The sequence below is a fragment of the Leuciscus leuciscus genome (assembly GCF_965113295.1).
Source record: "Leuciscus leuciscus genome assembly, chromosome: 16".
Classification (NCBI taxonomy): Eukaryota; Metazoa; Chordata; class Actinopteri; order Cypriniformes; family Leuciscidae; genus Leuciscus; species Leuciscus leuciscus.
In genome coordinates this window covers 16,065,581-16,087,977 of record NC_138740.1, presented here as the reverse complement: position 1 = coordinate 16,087,977, position 22,397 = coordinate 16,065,581, and the positions used below count along the sequence as shown (strand labels likewise).

Sequence of the window (22,397 nt, the reverse complement as noted above, 5' to 3'; positions counted from 1 at the left end):
AGAACCATAAGAGGTGCCATATAGCACCTTAACCACCCCAAAGAACCGCTAAAGAACCGCTGAAGAACCAAACTGGGCTTAACAGGTTCTTTAAATGGTAGTGGTGCTATATAGCACCTTAACCACCGCAAAGAACCCCTGAAGAACCGCTGAAGAACCTTTTTTTTTTAGTGTGTACCAACCCAGAAAACGGGCAAGCATGTAAAAAAAAAAAAAGCCAATCAGATTTCGCTCCACTTCTGACGTAGGAAGGGGCTTATTATAATATTACCGCCCCTTAATCTGCACGTTTCCACCCACAGCGCTGCCATTTGGTTTTCGGAAGCGACAACTGTGTAACCAGTTCTAACGCAATGGTAAAAGTTTGAGCAAAGCAAGCAAACTGTTCTGTCGTCGGCTGCACAGACCTGCACAGAACACTATTTGACCATAAAATGTCACAGCTGTTTTATAAGGAGTATCCGAAGTTCGTGTAAAGGATCCAAGAAAATGTAGGGCGGGACTTGATTTTGTTCATCGGGTATTGATTGGATGGTTGAGGTTTGCTATTGGTTGATTTCATGTGAGTGACAGTTTGTCCCGCCCTTGCGGCAGTAAACACATCATCAGGGTAGAGATGCCACTGTAGGAGGGAGGGGAAATTATTTAGATTTGAGATGACAAGGACACATGATTTCAAAATAAATAAATACATGATGTGTATGGATAAATAATTGGTTATTTATTTGATAAATTATTTGATTATTTGATATAATTGGTTAGCATGATAAGGCCTTTTGTAGTTTTGCCACATCATTGTGAATCAGTGACAGCTGTAAACATTTTCATGGGAAGGCAGTTTCATCATGGTAAAAATTCCCAAATACGCCATTCCCATTATAGCTTTCTAAAAAGGGAAATGTAACTTTTTTTGTGCTTGTTTATTGCTTAGGAAGTTGTTCTGTCTTACAAAATTATGAAAAGAGGGAGTTTGACCCCAAAAAAACAATAAAAAAAACAAACAAGTGGAGTCATAATGACTTGATGATACTAGGACATTTGAAATGATGTTGTGCAATTTCTTGGTTCTTATAACTTTCTAAAGGAAATTGTTGGCTTGTTGGAGCAAGTTCATACCAATGAATTACTGAATCTTTGGGAGGAGTCCTGTTTGCTTCCAGATCATTGGGTTGGGATATAACTGAAGTCTGTCAGTCTTTTCCAGGCACTGACACAGGAAACACAAATCATTTTTCTTTGATTCTTTATTTTTAATTGTACCATTTTCATTTCTGTATTGGATTACTTCTGTATCTTTTTGGCAATGACACCACTCCAATATACAGCTGATCACTGCAATGAAGGTTACGGGTGCTTTGAACATGAAGTCAAGCTCTACAAGGTTAACCAAAGTCTACGAGGACTTAAAAGGTAATGCAAAGTGGTTTGTTTAGCATGCTGAATGTTCATTGGAAGCAGTGTATGAATTGAGAAGACAATCTTCAAATTACACATTGCCACATGTAGAAAGACAAACATGTACATACACTTCAAGCTCTATCGACATCTGTGGTTGAAACTTAAAATTGCATGTTACTTCACAATAAAGTATAACATGCAGAGGATTTCAATGCATGTTATGCTTCATCAATGTGTGATGACGTACACGGCTAGGAAAAAATAAACAAATTGCAAAAATTTGCTAAAATCATAACACTGGGGCAGTACCGTCAAAATGCCCACCTTTCTGCCGTAGTGGCAATGTAATTTTTGAAAAAAATTCTCACAATTTATCAGATCTCACTAGCTATACCAAGAAAGCCCTACAAGATCTATACATGAAATATATGCTTGAAGAAGTAAGAAGCATAATCTAGCGGACATGACGTAAGCACGCAACAAGATCCACGTCTTTTACAATTTTGGCGCCATTTCACACATGAATGAGTTGACCCGGAAACAAGGAAGACTTCCAAGATTTAGAGAGATTACAATCACATATTAGTAAAAGTAGAATAGATGTGAATTACAAAGAGGTAAAGTCGGATACACCTATTTTTGAGATCCAAACACACCTGTTCAGCGAGTTTTAGTTGGTTCTTCGACATCTCCGTCACTGAAGCCATGGTATGTGAATCAAGGAGAAACATTACTGTCATCACCCAATTTCAGATGTAATGTTTAAAGCTAGAATAATTAGCTTAAATCTGTAGCTCATCATTTACAACGTGTACGCAGAGAGTTTACACTTACGAGCACAGTATCTTCTGACATTGTAAATACTGTGTGTGTTTCATAACTTTTTTTTATCAATTTAATTTCTTAGTTAAGTTACAGAAACATCTTTAAATCATTGTTGGATGTATTTTTAAAGTGTGACATGAGAAGAAAACAGTTCACCCTGAAGTCAGTTTTGATAATACAAACTCATCTGGAGTTAGTAAATAACACCTATTGTTAGTTATACATGTACTATTATTAGATCACTGTTATTTGTTCTGTTATTATAGTTAGAGATTGCAGAACACTGATAGCCAACTCAAAAATGTAATTAAAATTAATTTGTATTTGCTCAAATTTTGTGAAATGTTGTGAAATATTTTTTCGGTTCTGTTGTTTTTTATTTTAAGGGTTCTTTCCGATATGGGGACAACCAAGAAGGGATTTCTGAAGACACATTTGAGGAGGCTAATATATTAATTGAACCTACTGTAAAGGTATGAGGAGAGAGCATGGATCATGATTTCTCTAAATTATTTAAGATTCATTACAAACAATTTCACATTTTCAGCTTTCAGTGCAGTGCGTGGAGAACAAGAGAGGCCTTTGTGGGCATATTATGTATGATGATGTGTCATACTCCATCAATCTCCAACCTCAGCCTGATATTGATGATGAAGGCATTGTAATCGACATGGAAGAAGATTGAGGCCAGAAATTGGATTAATGTGCACCTGATGTCAACTGTATCACGAGGACGATCAGGGGATTAAAAGTATGAAGGGCTTTTCACACTATGCAAACCTCTGGTTAACTGCTTTCAGCATTATTTCACATGTCATTTGAAAGGTTTAGCACCTCTAGGAGATTGATTCCTGGGATTGACTTTGGTAATCCATGTTCAGTAGTGTTGAAACAAAATATTTCACAGGCACTTTTATGTACAATTGTAAATAAAGGAATATATATGAAGGCAGTATTTGTTTGAAATTTTGAACAACGTGTGTTTACAAATGTGTAGATTCTGTTGTTCTGTTGAACTCAAACTCAAACTCTTTAGCTTAACATAACTAAAACATATTGATGTCTGATGAGACTATTAATTAGAAAGGGAGGACCACATATTTTTGGCTAAATAGTGTACACCCTGCTAACTAACAGCAATAGCATATAACATATCATGGCTCATGGCTGTGACAAAAGCAAAGGCTACTAGTTAAAAAGGGACAAGCCCTCCCATTATGTTCAGCCTCAATTTACAGTTTCAATAGGAAATACGTCAGCACAGAAAAACAAAACAAAAAAAAAACATTACATGGGAATCTACATACTGAACAAAGTAAATAGACAGACATATCTTGAATCCCCAGACACATTCCAGTGCTAAACAGCAGCACCATAAAAAATCAGCACTTTATTCTTTGCAAATAAACTGGACAGTGCAATATGAAAAAAAAGAACAAACAAAAAAAAACACATATAGTGCAAGCATGCATTACTTCAAATGCATCAGCACCATATAAATGGTAGAAAACAATCTTTGCATGAAGTCATAACTCCTCCTCGTGGCAACAGACGGGATAAATGCACATGTGATGATGAGACACTACTTCTGAAATGAACCAGTAGGCCTACTACTGGTGTAGTGTGTTATCTAGTCATCTTCTGTTGTCTGTAATGTGTCTCTGTGTTTTTTGTTTTACTGTTGCATTGAAGCATTTGAATGTTTTAGATTGTTTTGTTAGTTGATTAAAACAATTATGTTTTCACTCTCCTGTTGTTCCAAAACTTCTCTTTTTCTTAAGTCATAATAATATTTATGAGAAATTTAGTTTGGACATATTATATGAAATTTGTAAGAACATATCTGAGAATTACCAGTATCATTATGTATATCAATATAGAATAAAAAATAAAAATAAAGAATATTTATGTCTCTTAAAATAAAAAGAAACAAACAACAAATAAAAAATCTTTAAATCTTATTTTAAGAGTCTTGGCTCATTTAATAGTCTTTGCTCAAAAATTATGCAGTAAAATATGTGTTTCGTTGGTCAGGGAATATCCCTAATTAGGGAAAGTCCCTAATTTTGAGTGTGTAGCAAGACAGTATGCTGGTATTGTGACATACAGCTATGTCTTAAAACCACGTACGCGGTTCCAAGCATTATAGCTGAATTTATTTCATTAGAATTTAACATATTACATTAAAACAAGGTAAAAATGGTTTGTAAACATGTTCATACTCAAATCCTTTATAGCTTGACTCAGCAGCTCTGAGTATTGGGGCAGAATCAGGACAGAATTCCTGAGTGGCCATTTTCTCCTATGTATTTATTAGCCATATCACCACATAGCCCAAGACTGGTTGCCCACTGAAGCTAAGCAGGGTTGAGCCTGGTCAGTGCCTGGATGGGAAAACCCTGTGATCTGTGTGTGTCCTAACGCCCCAGTAAAGTGACTGGGACACTATACTGTAAGAAGCAACGTCCTTCAGATGAGACGTTGAACCAAGGTCTTGACTCTGTGGTCATCCCATGATACTTCTCATGAAGATTAGGGGACTTCTCTGTTGGAAATGTGAGGTTTGACTGTTGAAAATGCGCGTAGCTCAGGGGTGCCTACCCCTGTTCCTGGAGATCTACCTTCCAGCAAAGTTCAGCTCCAACCCAGATCAAACACAACTGAAGCAGCTAATTGAGTTCTTCAGGAGCACTTGATCATTACAGACAGGTTTGTTGGATCAGGGTTGGATCTGAACCCTGAAGGTAGATCTCCAGGAACAGGATTGGGCAACCCTGGCTTAGCTGTTTAAATAAACTAATTATTGTAATAAACCTTCAGTTAATCATGCAGTTGTTGTTATAAGGCGATCAATAGCGTATTAAATGTTATTTAATAGGAACTAATAAGAGATGGAATTGTCCAGATGTTGTTTGCTTGCTCATTCGCAGAGGGTTGGTGTGCTGTTGGTTTTGGTTTTGCTCATTAGTGCTGAGCATCCTGTTTTTTTGCAGGCTTGTAATAGTTTCATTTATAGCTAGATAACCACCACAGATGCATTTCATAGACCAGTCGATTACTTATTATTTACAATGTTCACATTTGTCACAGTGATCTTGAGACCAAACATAATGGAAGAACCTTCAGAAGACCCTTGAAGACCAACTAAAGGATTGAAGCCTCTTCCCTCATTGAGTTTAAGAAGAAAAGACATAAAACAGCAGCAAACTGTGGTTGGACTGACTGGAAGTGATCGACACAGAATACGGGTCACAGATAAGTTTATTTCAATTAAACTTTTTGCTTGATCATCTTTCATGGTTGTTTATTTATAATGCCTGTAATAGGCATGTAATAAATGTGTTGTTACACTTTTAGCCAATATTAGTTTCAATAAAAGTTTGTGGCACCTAATTATTATATCCAGGAATAATAGTCATATATAATTATATAGGTAAACAATATATGTATCATTTAAAAAGTGGTGTAATGATTATCAGATTTTTAAATTTGCTATAGACATTTTTATTTGTAGACTTTTATTGTTACCCTTCGTTAGGCGGCGCACTTTCTTGTTGTCCTTTGTTGAACACAAAACACCATTGTTATGGTACGTAGAAATATTTTTCATGAAATAATTTATATTTCCATCAAACCTATGTTCTTATTCTGGTATTAATAATGAAGCAGATATCGATAATATTGAGTAATTACTGAAGCTTTTATTGTGTGACAATGTGACTGGGCTGTTTCAGCATTAGCTATTAGCTATTAGCCTTGCGGCTTTGTAAACCGCTGTATGTTGCGTGTGTGGTTATTTGTTTAGATTCCATAAACTGGCAAAATAATTTTTGCCTTTATTATTAAGTTGCATTTTTTATGGCTTTTTTTATCGTTTCATTGACACTTGTTCATCAAGATCAGGGGTGTCCAATCCTTCTCCTGCCGATCGACTGTCCTGCACAGTTCATCTCCAACCCTAATCAAACACACCTGCCTTTAATTTTAAAGTGATCCTAAAGACCTTAACTGATTGCTTCAGGTGTGTTTGATTAGGGTTGGAGATGAACTGTGCAGGACAGTCGATCGGCAGGAGCAGGATTGGGCGCCCCTGATCAAGATCATAAAACTGCTTTGACCACTTAAATCGAGGCCTTCTTAATATTACAGTATTGATATTATATTTTGAATATTATTTTATAGCACCTGCACTATCAAACATGCTTTATGTCAAACTTGTGGTGGAATGGTTTAAGTTCTGGTTAGGAAACCCACAAGGCCCGATGCACAAGCTATCGCCATCACACATGATGATTTGAAAAATATTATGGTTTTCAAGTCTTACATGGGTTTTCATCTGTGCTTCATTTGCATTTGTTTTCAGGGTTCAAAATGCTGCCACCCCCTTCAATCCACAGTGAGTCAAATTAAGGTATTTGTCCTTTGAAAGTATAGTGTCTGTCTGTGAAATGGTTCATATTTTCATATTTTCAAAATGGCTGAGATCATACATTTTATTATAGAGCTTAGGCTACAACATCTAACAGTTATGGCATTGTGTTATCCCTAATGAATAACTCACAATAAAATTATCGTTTTTGTCACAGTGCATCACATTTAGTCCTTGTTTCACAGACGGGGATTAGATTAAGCCAGGATTAGTTCTTAGTTCAATTAGGGCATTTAAGTAGCTTTTATTCAAAACAAAACAAAAAAACATTACTTGTGTATTTTGAGACAAAACAATGGCACTGACATATTTTAAAACATGTCAGTGCGATCTGCTTTAAGTTAAACCAACTCAAACATGCATTTTAGTCTGGGACTAGACTTAAGTCTTGTCTTACCCCTTTTCCACCAAAAAAGAACTGTTACGTCACTTTGTACGTTGCCATATGTCTTAGCTTTCCCAACTTCAAGCATAACAATTACAATGTTGGACTACATCGTCTTTCTGCAAATGTTTTTCCTGGCTTTGCGATCCTATATTGGGGTCAGAAGACGTTTAGGACACATTTGTGCTGCTCGTCTGAATAACTATAGACGGAGGTTACGTTCGAGAAGTTGTTCAACAATAACCCCGCCCCCAGCCCCCGACGTAAGCATGATGTGGTAAAAGAACGGTTCTAGTCCAGCAAAGAGTTGGTGCCGCTTTGGAACCAATTTTCCTGGCTGAAAACCGGTTCTTTGGCTGTCGAAACACAAAGAACTGGTTCGCGAGTAGGTACCGGCTCCGAACCGGCACCAGCACTAATTGGTGGAAAAGGGGTATCTGTGAAACCGGGGGTAAATGTTTTAAGTTTTTCAAAGCCTTCCTTTTTTCATGACATGTTCTCATGACATTAACAAATAAAACTGCATATTTAGACTCCTGTCCAGTGTGTGGAAAACCCTAAAGGAATAGATGCAGTGATAATACATGATCAAGAGACATTCACCATTAACAAGCCACACTTGGTAGGTTAACATGCTTTACTGTTTTCACTCCTAATATTGAATGACTAGAGACTTAGTAAAATACTTGTTTTGTCTTCTGCAGGTGGCAGTTCCTGATCATAGAGCCTTGATTAGGTGAGATATTATATATATTATATTCCTTGATAATTATATAGGACAAAACCATTTCAGCAGTTTTCTCAATAGCAATGCTTAATTAATTTTGCTGCTGCTATTTATGTCTTGTAATCAAATAGTACAACTGCACTAGTAACCATATCTTCCCTTAGGGGGAAAAGCTCCGTGAGACCAGTTCTGTCTTAAAGTCAAGTGAAGACAAGAAAGACAAATGCCTTCAAAGAGATGAACATCTCTGCTCCCTTTATGGCTCAAATAAAGTCATTTCATTTTCACCTGACCTGTGTCATCTGTTAATAGCATTTCCCACAGAATTGAAGAGTGTCCACATTTGACTTTCAGGAGGTCTACAGTGCATCCGGAACATATTCACAGTGCTTTACTTTTCTTTCTTTCTTTTTTTTTTTTTTTACATTTTATTATGTTACAGCCTTATTCCAAAATTGATTAAATTCATTATTTTCCTCAAAATTCTACAAACAATACCCCATAATGACAGCGTGAAAGAAGTTTGTTTGAAATCTCTACAAATGTATTCAATTTATTCAAAAAATCACATGTACATAAGTATTCTCAGCCTTTGCGCAATGCTTTGATGAAGCTCCTTTGGCACCAATTACAGCCTCAAGTGTTTTTGAGTATGATGCTACAAGCTTGGCACACCTATTTTTGGCCAGTTTCTCCCATTCTTCTTTGCAGAACCTCTCAAGCTCTATCAGGTTGGATGGGGAGCATTGGGGCACAGCCATATTCAGATCTTTCCACAGATGTTCAATCGGGTTCAAGTCTGGACTCTGGCTGGGCCACTCAAGGACATTCACAGAGTTGTCCCATAGTCTTTGTTATCTAGGCTGTGTACTTAGGGTCGTTGTCCTGTTGGAAGATGAACCGTCGTCCCCAGTCTGAGGTCCAGAGCGCTCTGGAGCAGGTTTTCATCAAGGATGTCTCTGTACATTGCTGCATTCATCTTTCCCTCGATCCTGACTAGTCTCCCAGTTCATGCCGCTGTTAAACATCCCCACAGCATGATGCTGCCACCACCATGCTTCACTGTAGGGATGGTATTGGCCAGGTGATGAGCGGTGCCTGGTTTCCTCCAGACATGACGTATGAATCTTTGTTTCATCAAACCAGAGAATTTTGTTTCTCATGATCTGAGAGTCATTCAGGTACCTTTTGGCAAACTCCAGGCGGGCTGTCATATACCTTTTACTGAGGAGTGGCTTCCGTCTGGCCACTCTACCAAACAGGCCTGATTGGTGGAGTGCTGCAAAGATGGTTGTTCTTCTGAAAGGTTCTTCTCTTTCCACATAGAAACGCTTGAGCTCTGTCAGAGTCACCATTGGGTTTTGGCTCCCCCAATCGCTCGGTTTGGCCGAGCGGCCAGCTCTAGGAAGAGTCCCAGTGGTTCCAAAGTTCTTCCATTTATGGATGATGGAGGCGACTGTGCTCATTGGGACCTTCAATGGTGCAGAAATTTCTCGATACAATCCTGTCTCGGAAGTCTACAGACAATTCCTTGGACTTCATGGCTTGGTTTGTGCTCTGACATGCACTGTTAACTGTGGGACCTTATATAGACAGGTGTGTTCCTTTCCAAATCATGTCCAATCAACTGAATGATGAAAAAGTATGCTACTTTTTTTCACAAGGGTAGATAGGACTCCTAACCCTTTAATGTAGTTTCTAATTTTTTGATGATCTCATTAAGCAAACTGTATTCTCAAGTGCTCTGTAAGCGCTAGGCCTGTTTATTGTCATCCTTGCAGCTAGTAATGGATTTCCCAAGGCTTAAAAACGAATGTACTAGCATCCCTGTTTAGAGTCGGGTAAAGTGTGTTAATGAGGAGTGTTAGCGTCTCTCTCTCTCTGCTTCTTGGTGTCCTGTATTTTATAGTGTACTCACTATTGCCCTTTATTTGGACTGTTTTGTGTACTTGAATATTGGATGTTTAATTGTGACTGATTTTCTGTTCCTTCAATTCAGGAGGGGACATGACATATTCTAGGTCACTACCTTCAGTGCATCTGAAAAGCGCTTTGTCAGATTGTGTATGATGATGTGTCATAATCCATCCATCTCCAACCTCAGCCAGATATTGATGATGAAAGCATTGTAATCAACATGGAAGAAGATTGAGTTATTGAAATTTTAAGATTAAGATTGAGCCGACTTTGGTTATCCATGTTCAATAGTGTTGAAACAAAATATTTCACAGGTAAGAAACAAGTACAATTGGAAATGAAGGAATATATATATATACTGTATATGTATATATATATATATATATATATGAAGGCAGTATTTGTTTGAATTTTGAACAACTGTACTTTAACAAATTTTAAATTCAGTCTTTCTCTTCTTGGAAAATTTACCAAAACATATTGATGTCCGCAGTGCAGGGGTGTACACTTCTTTCCTAAATAAAACATTATTTTTCCCAATAAAACACAGTTTATAAAAACACAAGATAAAATGCTAAATATTATTGTGTCCCTGTTGTATTGCAAAACACTTGTGCTGTTGTTGAGGTGGGATACAGGTAAGGTTAGGGACAGGTTTGGTTGTCTGTTATAAGGGTGTGTTAAGTTGGGAAGGGTCAACAGTGTTATTATTATACAATTACATGCAGGTATTTGTGAAATATAAGTACTTTGTAAAAACAAGTATCTTCAGTGCAAGTGCATTGCATCAAATGCAATTATTTGATAGTAAATAGTAATGCAATTACTTATTATAAAGAGGACCCAAACACGATTTACATTTTATCTAATAGCATATAATTCTCTAGTATGTCATTGTGTGCTGCATTGATTGTTATCGTAGAAATTAGTGCAATAACTAAGCCCTTGTTAGAAAGGGAGGACCACATATTTTTGGCTAAATAGTGTACAACCTGCTAACTAACAGCAATAGCATGTAGCAAATCATGGCTCATGGCTGTGACAAAAGCAAAGGCTAGGCCTACTAGTTAAAAAGGGACAAGCCCTTCTATGTTCAGCCTCAATTTACAGTTTCAATAGGAAATATGTCAGCACAGGAAAAAAAAAACTGAAAAGCCATTACATGGTAAGCTTTATACATATTAAAAAAAACATCAAGTGTAGTTGAAGTCACTCATACAACAAATACATACTGCTTCTTTTTTTTTTTTTTTGTCCATCTTCGTCTGCCTTCATTCCTACTAAAGGAGCAATGTGCTCTGCATGCAAGGACTGACGGATGCAAGACATGGGCTATGTTTGCAGTGTAACTTTTTTCATGTTCATGTCTCCTGCACTTCAAGAAATGTGTTAAATGACGTTAGAACTTTATTCAGGAAATTCGTAATAAACTATACTAAAGCAATGTGCATTTTTTAAGAATGTAGATGCACCATTGTTTGAAACTGTGCTAGAGAAGTCATGTAAGTATGTCAGGTGCTTCAACAAACAAGACTTCTGTATTCACCTTATTCCGCCCCACCCACTTTTAATACTTCGCGCTTCCGCATTTTGTCATCCGACTTCCGCTAAACTGACACGGCACATCCGGTAGCTATTTCAGTAGTTAGAAGATTGTTTATAGTTAGCCAAAACTTTAGCAAAATGACAAATAACGTTAATACCGTAAATGTTTTAAATTGGGAGCACGGAGAAAACGTCGTACGACGATCAGTTGGTCTCACATTGTCTCATTCATCGTCATTGTTAACGTGGCCAGAGGTAACCTATGGGGACATATAACTACTTCATCCTGTCAGAAGGAGTTGATGGAGCAACGATGAAAAATTTGTTGTAAATAAGAAGGAATGAGAATATTTAGGGTTAAGGATGGGAGGGGTGTAGGAGTGTAACCCCGGCATCCTGGCCAAATTTGCCCAGTGGCCTCTGTCCATCATGGCCTCCTAATCATCCCCATATACTGATTGGCTTCATCACTGTCTCCTCTCCACCAGTAAGCTGGTGTGTGGTGGGCGTTCTGGCGCAATATGGCTGCCGTCGCATCATCAAAGTGGATGCTGCACATTGGTGGTGGTTGAGGAGATTCAGCCCTTTCATGTAAAGCGCTTTGAGTGCCGAGAAAAGCGCTATATAAATGTAATGAATTATTATTATTATTATTATTAGGAGATTAGGTAATTGGTTAAATATAAATGATTAAATAAGTTGTATAAAATCAGCTGTAAGAAGTGTTCGATGTTTTCATGAAGCTAGAGACACCTTCTACTGACCTTCATGTAGATACATTTCACCATTTAAATTTCATTAACGAGTTCACATGTTAATGAAATCTGATGTAATATTATAATGCGTATTTGGCTTGCTGTCCGGGGGGAGGGCTCCGAGCTCGGAATTCGTCCCGACCCCAGAGTACTCCCCCCTATAAATGTATAGATCATAGGTATCTATGAGCAGACCCAGCCGAATGTGAGGTGATGGGGTGGTGGCGGGATGCTGAGAAATTAGTCATGAGACAGGAGGTAAGGGAAGGCTTTATTTATACTGGCTTCTTCTTGTGCTGATTGGATGATTACCTGAACATGCTCCTCCCGAACTTTGTTACATAAAACTTCCATTTCACGAGTTCACATGTTAATGAAATCTGATGTAATATTATAATGCGTATTTGGCTTGCTGTCCGCGGGGAGGGCTCCGAGCTCGGAATTCGGCCCGACCCCAGAGTACTCCCCCCAAAAAGGCCAGATGAACGCAGGACAGCGAGCGTAGAATTTATCCCCCCAAAATGTGAAGGGTATGTATTTACCAAGGAACGAGCTTGCCTGTTCGACTGGGAAGGCTCTCGCAACGTCCGACGGGAACTTGGATGCTCACAGCATCGGACGGATGAGCCCGTTCTGCAGTTGAACTGACAGCTCGATGACGCAAGAATTATGTGAGCATGAATTTGTGAACGAGTTTAACCGTTCACCCGGGAGGGCTCTCGCAGCGTCCGACGGGAACTTATATGCTCACGGCATCGGACGGGTAAGGCTCGCCAGGTTGGACGGAGGGCGCCCGCTGAACTCGGTCGGGAGGGCTCGACTGGTGTTTCGACGGGGCTGGGGCACGGGAATAGACCCCTCGCGGCCTGACGAATGGGGAGCCCACCTAGCGACACGAGCGCGGCCGTCCGGCGACAACTAAGACGGGCAGGCTCTCACTGCAATTCGAACGGGAGGGCTCGACCAGCGCTTCGGAAGAGGGGCGCAGCCCGGCCTTCGAACGGGTGAGCCATCGCAGCGTGCGAATGGGGGAGTCTGCATATGATTGTAAAAACGTTTCCTATGAATATTAAGCGAGCGTGCAAGCGGCGAGCCCAGATGCAATCGGAAGGTTTGGTGTAACGGATGTAACTAAAAATGAAGCGCAGCAGGTGATAGATATAAACAAACTAATTAGTTAGGGCTTGGTGAGCATTTCTGATGTGAAACGTCTGGATCTGATATAGGTTTTGATATCAGCGGCTGTGGTAGAATGAGTGGCTAGAGAAATTATCTGCTGTGACGCCGGATTTGTTGAGGACTGTTTTAAGGTGCTTTTGGAACCAGAATCCCGTAGCTGGATGATTGGAGTCGTTAGTGAAGAGTGGGTCGAGTGGGGATTTGGACGTGGAACGTTTGTACTGCAGGTAGTTAAAAAGAGCATGGTACGGTTGGATGGGAGTTTGTAGATTGAAAATATATACGAAGTGACCTTTTTTAGCTCTGTCAGTTTTACTTTGTTTAATGAAGAATGATATGGTTTCATTATCTACGATCTGTAAGTCTGAAATTGTAGGATGAATATTTGGGTCGAATAAGGAAGTGATGGTCAGTTCAGAGCAGCGGAGGAAACCGAAGAATGCTAGGATGAACATAGCTTCTAATGTATAGGCGGTGTTGGTGGAGTGGTATCCAAGACGGAATGATGAAATGCATCTGGTGAGTATATCGATTGTGATTGGTTGTCTGGTATCTGGGTGAGTGGGGCGGGTTCTTTGGATTCCCTTAATTAGAAGGGACGTTTGGGAGTTATTTATTGCAGGTGCAGTTTTACCGTGGATTAATTTATGGAAGAACTGAATGGCGCTTAGATAGCTTTTTATGGATCCGGCTTGGAGACCTTTGACTCCATGAAGATGAGATATGAATGAAGTAACTGTTAATTCGGGAAACGACAGGTTGTGAGAGTCAAGTCAAGTCAAGTCAAGTCAAGTTTATTTGTATAGCGCTTTTCACATTACAGATTGTATCAAAGCAGCTTCACAGTATTAAATTTAAATAATACAACAAAGTTTATTTCAAGAGGAATTTATTGATTGATAAAATTAAATTAAATATCCCCAAAATATCCCCAACTGAGCAAGCCAAAGGCAACAGTGGCAAGGAACCGAAAAACTCCATCAAGTGACCTAATGGTGTCCTAAAACTCCATCAGGTGACCTAATGGAGAAAAAAAAACCTTGGGAGAACCCAGGCTCAGTCGGGGGCCAGTTCTCCTCTGGCATTTATGAGATAGAGGCCGGATTGTAGTTTGAACTGTGGGATTATATGAATGCCTGGCTGAAGAGATGCGACTTTAATCTAGTTTTAAACTGGGAGAGCGAGTCTGAGCAACGAACAGTATCAGGAAGACTATTCCAGAGTTTTGGAGCCAAATGTGAAAATGCTCTCCCTCCTTTGGTGGTTCTGAATATCCTAGGTATGACCAAAAGCCTTGAATTTAGTGATCTTAAAGAGCGCGATGGATTATAGGGCGATAGAAGATCCGTTAAATAGACTGGAGCTAAGCCGTTTAGGGCTTTACAAGTCAGTAGCAATACCTTGTAATTAATACGGAACTTTATAGGTAACCAATGCAGTGATGATAAAATCGGTGTTATATGATCATATTTTCTTGATCTCGTAAGAACTCTAGCGGCGGCATTTTGGACTAACTGTAGCTTGTTTATTGAGGATGCAGGACAACCAGCTAATAAGGCATTACAGTAATCCAGTCTCGAGGTCATGAATGCATGAACTAACTTTTCTGCATCAGAAACTGATAGCAGCCTTACGTAGGCTGTTTTTGTAACATATGAAATATGATTTTCAAAAGACAGGTTGCAATCGAGTATAACACCCAGGTCTTTTACGGTAGCGGATAAAGTAACAGGACATCCTATGATGTTAAAGTTGTATTGTGCGAGGTTTTGTGGGCGGTTTTTTGAACCGATAAGTATTACCTCTGTCTTGTCTGGATTTAATAAAAGAAAATTACGCGTCATCCAATCTTTTATATCTTTAACACACTCTGTCAATTTGGAAAATTTAGCGTTTTCATCCGGCCTTGATGAAATATATATTTGAGTGTCATCAGCATAACAATGGAAACTAATTCCATGTTTCCTTATAATATTTCCAAGTGGCATCATATATATTGAAAATAACAGAGGGCCTAACACAGATCCCTGCGGCACTCCATAGTTTACTGGAGTTATGATCGATTTTTCTCCATTTAAATAGACAAAATGGTAGCGGTCAGATAGGTATGATTTGAACCAGCTTAGTGCTTGTCCTTGAACACCAGTATAATTTTGTAGTCGATCTAAGAGTATTGTGTGATCTATAGTATCGAACGCAGCACTAAGATCAAGTAAAACTAGTATTGAGATACAGCCTTGGTCAGAAGCTAAAAGTAAATCATTTGTGATTTTAACGAGCGCAGTTTCAGTGCTATGATGCGGTCTGAATCCAGACTGAAACTTTTCATAGATATCATTTTGTTGCAAGAAAGAGCCCAGTTGAGCGGACACCACTTTTTCTAATATTTTAGACATAAATGGAAGATTTGAAATGGGTCTATAATTTGCTAGATTAGTTGGAATTAGGTGGAGAGAGGTGGAATGATTTGAACGATTTCCACGCGGTGTAATATGTTTGCAGGTTTCTGGGAGAAACTGCTTGGAGGATGGAATCGATGGACGTGTCCAGGAGGGATTTTAGCGGATGGTTTATGGGAAGATCAGCTGAGAATAAGGAGGTACTGGGGTTGGAGTGGGGTCTGCTTCTGATGCCAGCATCCTGAATTTCTGAAAAGAGAAACGGGAGAGAGAGTCAGCGATTTGATTTTAAGCCCCTGGGACGTGTTTTGCAATTATTAAGAACTGGTCACATGCGGAGATCCAGATGAGGCGTCTGAGGAGTGGCATTAGCGCAGGTGAGCGAGAACGACCTTTGTTAATACAGTGTACGGTTGCTTCGTTGTCGCAATGGATTTGAATGCTTTTGGTTGACCACTCTTTCCCCCATAGGGAAGCTGCGACAACGATCGGGTAGAGCTCGAAAAGGGCCGAGGAGGCTGAAGACCTGTGTGTCTAGGAGCTGAGGGGGCCAGGGAGACGCGAACCAGCGTCCTTGGTAGTAGCCGCCGAAGCCGATCGAGGGAGCTGCGTCTGTAAACAGTTTGATATCGAGGGGGAGAGAGATAAAGTCGTCGTAAAAAAAAAGTTAAGCCGTTCCACTGGTTAAGGAAATTAATCCATAATTTTAGCTCGTTTTTGGACTCGCCAGAAAGGATAATCCGATCTTCCAGCGCATGAACGGATGACGTGAGGGCGAGAAGATGCGCGATAAAGGGGCGGCCCTGTGGAATAATGCGCATAGTATAATTTAGGTGAGAAGTTCACGTTTGGAACAATCAGTGCCGTCTGTAAAATTGGATGCGATTAAGATGATACGATAGATTTTTTCCTTAGGCAGTGAGGCCTGGAATTTTACTGAGTCCAGATTGATGCCTAGGAACTCGATGGATGTAGTTGGACCCGATGTTTTCTCCTGGGCTAACGGAATCCCTAGCTCGGCGAAAACTTTTTGCACTGTGAGGAGGTGAGCCTCTGGGATGGCGTCGTATGGTGAAATTATTAGGAAATCATACTTTTTTTTCGCCAGTTTACACCGAAGTGCCACGAATCAGGGTGGATTGGCATTACTTTAAAAGCAGAGGAGATATCTACTTTTGCTAGCCATGTGCCTCGTCCAGCTATTTTAATCATGGTTATGGCTTGTTCGATATCATGATAGTTGAGAGAATATTCTTCGAGAGGGATGAGACTATTGATGCTCGGATATGGAGAATTATGGGGGGCTGAAAGGCCGATTATCAACCGTTTTTTCCCCTAGAATTTCCTGGTAGCCACACCTATAGGGCTGATGCGAAATTTGTCGAACGGGCCTATCATGAAACCGGATTAAATGTCTTTTTTAATTAGTTTATCTACAACTTCAGGCTCCGCTAAGGAGGACTGAAGATTAGCGCAGATGATGTTTTGCGTGGGATGACTTTCTACGCCGGGTTTAAAGCCTTGATTGAGACCTGTCAGCAAATAATTTGTGAAGTTGACATCTGGGTGGTGGGATAATTCCTCAGCCAGGCGGAAAACATTCACAGGAGTCGAGAGATAGTTTTTTGCATTTTTATTGACAGATTTTTTTACTGGGCATACCACGCGGGCATGTGCACCGCCACAGTAATCGCAGACGTGAAGAAAACGACAGCGTTGTCTTGGGCATCTCCCTTCATTGAAGTTTCTACAAACTTGTCTGTCGGGTGCCATGTATGGTGCTCTGATAGAAAAATCTTCTCTTGCGGGTCGCGGAACGTAATTTGTGGAATTTATGGCATTCTGCTCTGGGCAGGGAGGGATCGAGGGATTGATTTGGGGGCATGCTGTGGTGACATGGATTGTGGATCTGCAGATTGCGCAGGAGATGTTTCGGCACCCGAGGAAGACTCGGTTATGGAGATCAGTGTCCAACGCTCCCCAATAGGGACACTGATTCCATTGGGAAATGCGGACGGCGCATTTTGCGGAAAACAACTTATGGTAAGTGTAAAAATGACTACCCCCATAAGACAACGCGAGCTCCGCTATGATAGAAAGATAATCGTTCAGCTCGCGCCGTCTATGGGGGAAAGTCGAGCATATGATTTCTGTATAGCGGCTGAAGGCAATACAGAAATCGGCCAGTGACAATGTACGTGATGAAACCTGTGAATTATTTTTTAGAGTGACTGAAATATCGCCCCACAGTCCACTTGGCGATTGGACTCAGCTGGGGGAAGCAAGGACAGGAGAGAACCTAAATCTACATCTGCACCTGCGAGGATTTGAGCTCTGATGTTGTTCGTCACTGGAGGAGGTTCTGCGGCAACTGCATTTGTGGCGCTTTTCCACTGCATGGTACGGCTCGGTTCGGTACGGTTCGACTCGGCGCGGAACGGTTCGGCTCGCTTCGCTTTTCCACTGCGTGGTACGACTCGGCTCGGTACGGCACGGTTTGGTTCGCTTTAGCTCGGTTGCTTTTCCACTGCAGTTAGTACCGCTTCAAAGTGGGTGGGACTGATCGTTATAGTTGCCGTCTCTACTGCCATGACATCATCATATTAAATGCGAGTTTTTCATTCCGTGTTTCCCCATCCGCTCCTCGGCAACCAACGAGAGGAACGTCTGCACCTCGTCCACTGACCACGATTCAGCCATTTCTTTTTTGAAGTTTATACTCTTTTTTTTGAAGCAAATACTTTTAAAACAGGCGCTACAGTGTTGGCTGTTGTCTACTGGCTATTTAAATCTAGCGGGTTTAGTGTCTTGTGTTGTAAATACAATGACGCTGGTAGTGATGATTCTGTCTGACCAATCAGTGATCTGCAGTGTTTTCACGTCACATTTTAGTATCGGTACGGTACGCTTGGAACCTTAACAGAGGTGGTACCATTTAAAGCAAGCCGAAGCGAGCCGTACCGTACCGTACCATGCAGTGGAAATGCGCCATAAGTGAGCCGTACCGTACCATGCAGTGGAAAAGCGCTAAAGCGTGCCGTACCGAACCAAGCCGTACCGTACCATGCAGTGGAAAAGCGCCATTGGAGGGGCTGGTTGAGGAGTGGCTGAGAAGAGAGAGAAGGGAGATCGCACTTGGAGAGGGTTAAAGGGAGGGAAAGTCGGGGCAGTGGCCGTTTGCAGAGGCATCCTCGCACAGAGATCGGCCCCCGGTATAGGTGGAGGAGGAATAGGAAGAGCATAGTGTGGAAGGGGAAGGGGAAGGAAATGCGCCGGCGATTGACTGGCAAACGGAGGCATCCTCACATTAGGGTGAGCACCTGGCGCTTAGAAAGGAGGAAAACTGAAAGAAGTAGAAGGGAAGAAAAACATTTGGGGATCGTGTGTGAAAGTGGAATTGCAGAGATCTGGAGCGTGAGGTACCACGGTGGGAGGGGCTGAGGAGAGGAGTTGACCCGGAAAAGGTTGGCGCCCTTCCGCGACTGGTTCCAGGGTGCGGCCCAGGCTAGCGGAAGGTCTGCGACGACGTGGCGCGGGGGCGGGGCCTGGCGCTGCAAGTGAGGAAGGTGTAGACGCTGCGGGACGAGCGATTGGGGCCCGGCGGGCCTTGCTCGTTCGAGCCGATGGGATTGGAGCTGAAACAGAAGGGTGAGAAGATTGTAAGGTTACATATAAATTAAACAATTCTGCTTTTTTCATCCTGCTGGAAAAATTTGCATCGGAATTAATTAAGGCTTGTCTCAGCCCCTTAACTGTCCACTTCCCTATGGGAGGGATGTTTGGGTGAACTGAAAGGTGGGAAGGCATGGAGGAAGACGATGAGGAAGATGATGAGTTCCTTGCTGGCGGTGGTGAGGGGAGTCTTCGGCGTCTTGGAGTATGCGGAGAGGATCTGGAGGGCCGGCGTCCCCTGTTTGAGGATGGAGGCTCGATGTTGTTGGCTGCTGGAGAGGAAAAGGTCGCTGGATCGGCGGTTTGCGATGGAGACACCACTGTGATGAAAGACTCATCGTCAGAGGGGAAGAGCTCTAACTCGGACATGACGGCACGAAGGCGGAGTCCGATGCTGAGAAATTAGTCATGAGACAGGAGGTAAGGGAAGGCTTTATTTATACTGGCTTCTTCTTGTGCTGATTGGATGATTACCTGAACATGCTTCTCCCGAACTTTGTTACATAAAGCTTCATTAAGTAATAAACCAAGATGGTATTCATTTGCAAACTTGACGTGACTTATTCCTTCTAACATCTGGTCACACTGTAAAGGTTTATAAAAATAACTATTCATAACAGGTAACATCTGGTCACATTGTAAAGGTTTATAAAAAATAACTTCATAACAGGTAACATCTGGTCACATTTTAAAGGTTTATAAAAATAACTTAATAACAGGTAACATCTGGTCACACTGTAAAGGTTTATAAAAATAACTATTCATAACAGGTAACATCTGGTCACATAGTAAAAGTTTATAAAAATAACAATTCATAACAGGTAACATCTGCTCACACTGTAAAGGTTTATAAAAATAACTTCATAACAGGTCAAATCTGGTCACATTGTAAAGGTTTATACAAATAACTATTCACAACAGGTAAAATCTGTTTTACAAGATTCACAAGAAGGACAGGTTTCACCTTCCTTTCATAGAGGAGATCGGTAATGGTGAAGCCTCTGTCTGCCATTACTTCATTGCCTGGACGAAGTTATTAAGTGCACAATATTGAAGAAAAATGCGATATGCGATAACTCATTAAACAATGCGATATTCGATATGCAATACGATAATGCTTAAAGTGTATAAAATTAACTTAAATTAGATTTCAAATTATATAACCAACATATGTGTTTCACATTCTTTTTGTGACAAGAAAACATCCCTTCAACCTGTGAAAGTGAACAGCAGTGTTTTACTGTATATAAGAAGTGTTATTTTAACATCAGTGTAAACCACGGGGTTTAGGGTTTCAGGTTATCCTACATTAGGTCTATTTAACAACAGAAACTGAATAATCAAATGTAAAAATAAAACACTGCTTAGTTTTTACTGTATGAATTAAATATATATACTGATTCTTATTAAAGATAAAAAAGTTATGCATATTGCGATATATACATTTGCGATATTTTCATATATTGTGTAGCCCTACATGTTGTGTTTGGAAATTACTCTCTGAAACACTTTTCCTCCATGATGTCAAGCCAACGCGAAATCACCTTGCTTACAATGGACTGAGAAACACCAAACCTTTCAGCAAGATCACCCTGCAATAAATTAAGACGCAGCTTCATCAGAGTCATCAGGAGCTGATTCCAAGTGTGTAGCTGAAAGCTGTTGGTGTGTGAACTGGTAAGGTGCTCGGCAACTGAATGGAATGCATCCAATGTCGACCCTGTGTAGAGCTGACAAAGGTGGTCGTTTCTCAGTAGAGTTATGTACTATGGCACTGGCTCAACGCATTGTGTTCCCATTTCAGATGTAGATGGCTTCAGGTTGAGTTGAGATTTTGAATCGTAGTTGTGGTCAGAGACAGATGGATCCTCCCATTGCGTTTCCGCATCACAGGTCTGGGGCATGTGGCTGTGATCATCCTCACAGTTGTCCACTGCAACACTGACGCTCATTGATGATCTATGGAAATGATATAACCATCCATCCATCCATCCATCCATCCATCCATCTTCTTCCGCTTATCCGGGGCCGGGTCGCGGGGGCAGCAGTCTAAGCAGGGATGCCCAGACTTCCCTCTCCCTAGACACTTCCTCCAGCTCTTCCGGGGGGACACCGAGACGTTCCCAGGCCAGCCGGGAGACATAGTCCCTCCAGCGTGTCCTAGGTCTTCCCCGGGGTCTCCTCCCGGTGGGACATGCCCGGAACACCTTCCCGGGAAGGCGTCCAGGAGGCATCCGGAAAAGATGCCCGAGCCACCTCAGCTGGCCCCTCTCGATGTGGAGGAGCAGCGGCTCTACTCTGAGCTCCTCCCGAGTGGCTGAGCTTCTCACACTATCTCTAAGGGATCGCCCAGCCACCCTGCGGAGAAAGCTAATTTCGGCCGCCTGTATCCGGGATCTTGTCCTTTCGGTCATAACCCACAGCTCATGACCATAGGTGAGAGTAGGAACGTAGATTGACCGGTAAATTGAGAGCTTCGCCTTACGGCTCAGCTCCTTCTTCACCACGACAGACCGGTACAGTGACCGCATTACTGCAGAAGCTGCACCGATCCGTCTGTCAATCCCCCGTTCCATCCTTCCCTCACTCGTGAACAAGACCCCAAGATACTTGAACTCCTCCACTTGAGGCAGGAACTCTCCACCAACCTGAAGCGGGCAAACCACCCTTTTCCGACTGAGAACCATGGCCTCGGATTTGGAGGTGCTGATTCTCATCCCAGCCGCTTCACACTCGGCTGCAAACCGTCCCAGTGCATGTTGAAGGTCCTGATCTGATGGGGCCAACACGACAACATCATCCGCAAAGAGCAGAGATGAAATTGTGTGGTCCCCAAACCTGACCCCCTCCGGCCCCTGGCTGTGCCTAGAAATTCTGTCCATAAAAGTTATGAACAGAACCGGCGACAAAGGGCAGCCCTGCCGGAGTCCAACATGCACCGGGAACAAGTCTGACTTACTGCCGGCAATGCGAACCAAGCTCCTGCTCCGGTCGTACAGGGACCGGGTAGCCCTTAGCAAAGGGCCCCGAACCCCATACTCCCAGAGCACCCTCCACAAGATGCCACGAGGGACACAGTCGAATGCCTTCTCCAAATCCACAAAGCACATGTGGATTGGTTGGGCAAACTCCCATGAACCCTCCAGCACCCTGTAGAGGGTATAGA

At 41.5% G+C, this 22,397-nt stretch overlaps 2 long non-coding RNA genes across 3 annotated transcripts; both read left to right on the top strand.

Annotated features, from left to right (window-relative positions):
• The first annotated feature begins 1,183 nt into the window (after positions 1 to 1,183).
• Positions 1,184 to 3,971, top strand: LOC309477243. Its single transcript, XR_014198584.1, has 3 exons — positions 1,184 to 1,410; positions 2,610 to 2,696; positions 2,771 to 3,971. It is a non-coding gene; the product is annotated as an uncharacterized lncRNA (long non-coding RNA).
• Positions 3,972 to 5,208: 1,237 nt separating this feature from the next.
• On the top strand, positions 5,209 to 8,051 carry LOC309477414. 2 transcript variants are annotated; one of them, XR_014198628.1, is made up of 5 exons: positions 5,209 to 5,812; positions 6,587 to 6,634; positions 7,570 to 7,659; positions 7,742 to 7,773; positions 7,929 to 8,051. It is a non-coding gene; the product is annotated as an uncharacterized lncRNA (long non-coding RNA). The 2 variants fall into 2 exon arrangements; XR_014198629.1 differs by having other exon boundaries at positions 5,214 to 6,634.
• Positions 8,052 to 22,397: the final 14,346 nt, after the last annotated feature.